The 5,143-nt window shown below is 32.5% G+C and overlaps 1 pseudogene; it reads left to right on the forward strand.

The window, feature by feature from the left end:
* Window positions 1-2,525: 2,525 nt before the first annotated feature.
* LOC107021111 overlaps window positions 2,526-5,143 on the forward strand; it is a 10,023-nt pseudogene continuing 7,405 nt past the window's right edge.

The following is a 5,143-nucleotide window of genomic DNA, read 5'->3' on the forward strand; positions in this document are numbered from 1 at the left end:
TATTATATCGTCTTAAGCGGGATGGATTTCATGATTTTTCATTAAAAGTTATTATGCTGCTCAGCCACCAGAAGGCATTAGATTAATTCAGAGTATTTTTTAAAAACTTTTTTCATGGTATTGCTGTTGTAATATCAAATTGAAGGCATGGAAAGTAGTTAGTGTGAAATTGATATAGAAGAAGATTTAGAGATAATACAAGAAAGACTAAGCACATCAAAAAGAAAAAATAATAATGATATACCACAAACATCATCAAAAATGAGTACTTCAAATAGTTCCAAAAGAATAAATATAATTTCACAAAAATTAATAGAAGAAGAAATAAAACCACAGCATTATTAGATAACAGGAATAATGGAGCAAAGAAAATATTTAATACTAATAAATACAGGACAAGAAGAAAGCTATATTACGAGAGAGTTAGTAATGGAAGATAAAATAATAACTACAGAACACTCATGTTCAGAATTACCAAAAGTATTAATAAATATTGAAGAAATAACAGAACAAGAAATAATAATTGGAGGTATACCAATGATAATAAAATTTAAAATATATCAAGGAAATGAAAATATGACATTAGGAATAAAATGGCTAGAACAAGTAAAACCATATAATATAGAGGATAAACAACTAACGATAAATTATCAAAATAAAAAAGTCATAATAAAAAGGACTATAATATAAAAAAAATATATGAAAATATATATACTCGCGAAGATAATAATAGAAGGATATGATAACAGATATTATACACCAATGATAGATACAGGAGCAGAGGCTAATATATGTAAATACAATTGTTTACCAGAAGAAAAATAGGAAAAGTTAAAAACACCAATAGTAGTAACATGATTTAATAATGAAGGAAGTATGATCACATACAAGGCAAAAAATATAAAATACAAATATGGGATAAAATATTAACTGTAGACGAAATATATAATTTTGAATTAACAACAAAGGATATGTTATTAGGAATGCCATTTTTAGAAAAATTATATCCACATATAATAAAAAAAACACACTGGTGGTTCACAACACCATGTAAACAAAAAATAGGAGCAACAAGAGTAGGTAACAAAAGAAGAAAAACAACAGAATGGATTAAAAAATTACACAAAAATTAGAAAATATAAAATAAGAAGACCCTAGAATACAATTAATTATAGTTTCCTTAGATAAAGTAAAAATAATCCAAGAAAAATTAGAATTATTATATGACGAAGATCCTTTAGAAGGATAGGAAAAACATAAAACAGAAGTTAAAATTGAACTGATTGATGAAAATAGTATAATAACACAAAAACCATTAAAATATATTTTTAATGACTTAAATGAATTTAAAATACATATAACTGAATTACTAAAAATGGATGTATACAAGAAAGTAATAGTAAACATACAAGTCCGGCATTTATTGTTAATAAATATAGTGAACAAAAAGAGGAAAAAGTAGAATGGTAATTGATTATAGTAATTTAAATGCAAAAACTAAAACATATAATTATCCAATACCAAATAAAATATTAAAGATAAGACAAATACAAGGATATAATTACTTTAGTAAATTTGATTGTAAATCAGGATTTTATCATTTAAAGTTAGAAGAAGAATCTAAAAAACTTACAGCATTCACAGTACCAGAAGGATTTTATGAATGGAATGTATTACCATTTGGATATAAAAATGCACCAGGTAGATTTCAACATTTTATGGATAACTATTTTAAACAACTAGAAAATTGTGTAGTATATATTGATGATATATTATTATATTCTAAAACACAAGATGAACACATAAGATTATTAGAAAATTTTATACAACACTCAGGAATAAGTTTAAGTAAAAAGAAAGAAGAAATAATGCAAAAACAAATAGAATTCCTAGGAATACAAATAGATAAAAATGGAATAAAAATGCAAACGCATATAGTAAAAAAAATAAAAACGACGAATGAACAATTAGATACAAAAAAGAAATTACAAACCTTTTTAGGATTAGTTAACCAAGTAAGAGAATATATACCAAAATTAGCAGAAAATTTAAAACCATTACAACAAAAACTAAAGAAAGATGTAGAATTTCATTTTGATAATAGAGATCAAACACAAATACAAAAGATAAAATTATTATGTAAAACATTACCAAAATTATATTTTCCGGATGAAGATAAAAAATTTATTTATATAGTAGAAACTGATGCAAGTGAAAAAAGTTATGGAGGAGTATTAAAATATAAATATAATGATAATAATATAGAATATCACTGTAGATATTATTCAGGCACATATACAAATACAAAAATAAAATGGGAAATAAATAGGAAAGAATTATTTTCAGTATATAAATGTTTATTAGCATTTGAGCCATATATTATATATAACAAATTTATTGTAAGAACATATAGTACACAAGTAAAATGGTGGTTAACCAGAAAAATACAAGATTCAATAACAACGAAAGAAATTAGAAGATTGGTATTAAATATATTAAACTTTACATTTACAAGTCTAATAAGAATGGTGTTGCAGACTACTTATCAAGACAAAGCTACTCAGACTGAGAACAAAGATGAAGATACAATTGAAAAGCTACTCAAAGCCATTACTATACTTTGTACTAAAGTGGATAGTATGGACAGTGAGATACAAAAGCTAAAGACTAATGAAGATAACATGAAGTCTAAAGCTAATATAAGTCAGCAGCATGACTATAAAAATGCGGAGCTACATCGATCGGAAGACGGTAAAATTCCAGAGATAAAAGGACACGATGAGAAACTCCCTAAAATCAATAATGTTTGTTTAAATACAGCTGCAGGTACAAGATGAAAAGTTAGTGAAAAACCACGAAATACAAATTTAAACAAGTTATTTGCAAAACCATTTATTCAAAATACACCAAAACTGTCACGACCCAAAACGAGCCGCGAGTGGCACCCACACTTATCCTCCTATGTGAGCGAACCAACAAATCTAAACCCCAACGTTTGCCAGTATATAAATTTTGATTAACAAAATAAAATGCGAAAGACCAAAACTCATTAATATAACCAATTAAATAAACTTCTATAATATATTACTTATCATCCCCAAAATAAGTAAAACGATGGTCCATGTCCGAACTTCAAAGACATCAAGACGCGAAGAAGAGAATCCAGCCCGAGCTAGGAATAATAGCTCACCCTGAAATCTGACGTGATGAAGACTGGCTAGAGTTGCAGACGAGACGAAGTCACTGGTGCACTTGCTGCACTCCACAAAACGACAAGAAAAACATAAAAGTAGGGGTCAGTACAAGTACTGAGTAGGTATCATCGGCCAACTCAAAATAGAAAGCAATATATATATGGAATAATAATGCAAAACCGACCACAATACTCAACAGGTGAAAATCAACAAGTACAAAAATCATTGACAACAACCTCAAGCACATCTATGAGGACTCAAGCCTCCACACCATACTCATTCGGGAACTAGATCCTTGAGTTCGAGTATATTAAGTTAATTCAAGATTTATTATCGTGTCGGAACGTGACACTCCGATCCCCTAATCCTACGTGTCGGAACGTGACACTCCGATCCATTATTCCTACGTGTCGGAACGTGACACTCCGATCCATTATTCCTACGTGTCGGAACGTGACACTCCGATCCATTATTCCTACGTGTCGGAACGTGACACTCCGATCCATTATTCCTACGTGTCGGAACGTGACACTCCGATCCATTATTCCTACGTGTCGGAACGTGACACTCCGATCCATTATTCCTACGTGTCGGAACGTGACACTCCGATCCATTATTCCTACGTATCGGAACGTGACACTCCGATCCATTATTCCTACGTGTCGGAACGTGACACTCTGATCCGTTATTCCTACGTGTCGGAACGTGACACTCCGATCCATCTATCTCATTAATCCAGTTCATCAAGCTTTCTTTATGTCAAGCATCATCTTAACAAGAGGTTTAGGATTGAAAATTCAACAGTCCTATCATTCTAAACACCACAATTATACGATCACATCATACAACACACAATCAAGTATATGGAAGACTTTACAATACCACCCAATACATATCAATCGCTATTATGAGTTTTCTATCACATACCATAAACCATAACCTACCTCCACCGAAGAATTTGTGATCAAACAAGCTACTTCTCAATGCCTTTGCTTTCCTCTTCAGTTCTCCCTCTCTCGTTCGTTCTCCCCTCTTCTCTCTGTTCTTTCTATTTTTTCCTTCTTCAAACTCTTTTTCCTTTACCCTAATTATCAAATAACTAAGTATAAAAGATGATAAAAGTAACCCACTATTTATTTCAAGGTTATCTCCTTTAACCCTCCAAGTAAATAAATTATTAAACTCACCCACTAATTGTATAAAGTTTGTCATGAATAGTCCAAAACACCCCTTTAAAACTTTTAACAAATATCCGACCCAGTTAGGTTACGCAACCTGTGACGGTCCGTCGTCTCTATGACGGTCCGTCCTGCAGGTCCGTCACAAAGTTCAGAGAGTCAAATTCTGTAATGGGTTTGTGATGGTCCGTCGTACCTACGACGGTCCGTCCTGCAGTTCCGTCGCGAAGTTCAGAGAGTCGATCTCAGTACCCAGATTTTCAGAGTTTTAAGTGTTTTGGAACGAATTCCCTCGACGGTCCGTCGTGCCTATGACGGTTCGTCCTACTTGTCGTCGAGGGTAATGAGAAAAGTAGCAGAAGAAAATTTACAAGTATGGGACGACGGAATCCATCACGGGCCGTCGTGACCATGACGGTCCGTCGCGTGGTCCGTTGACCCAGTCAGTTTTTATCAAAATAATCTTACTGCTCGGATCGACTAAACAGGTCGTCACAATAGATACCAATTTACCCATCGTTCGTCCCCGAACGATCATAGGAAGAAAAGCAAGAGCGAGAAAGAGTACCTGAATCTGTAAAAAGGTGGGGATATCTTTCTTGCATATCCGCCTCATTCTCCCAAGTAGACTCTTCGACTGGCCGATTCTTCCACTGAACCTTGATAGATGCAATCTCCTTCGATCTCAACTTGCAGACTTCTCTAGCTAGAATAGCAACCGGCTCCTCCTCGTAAGACAAATTCTCATCAAGAAGAACTGAATCCCAGCGA

Source organism: Solanum pennellii, chromosome 1 (assembly GCF_001406875.1).
Source record: "Solanum pennellii chromosome 1, SPENNV200".
Lineage (NCBI taxonomy): Eukaryota > Viridiplantae > Streptophyta > Magnoliopsida > Solanales > Solanaceae > Solanum > Solanum pennellii.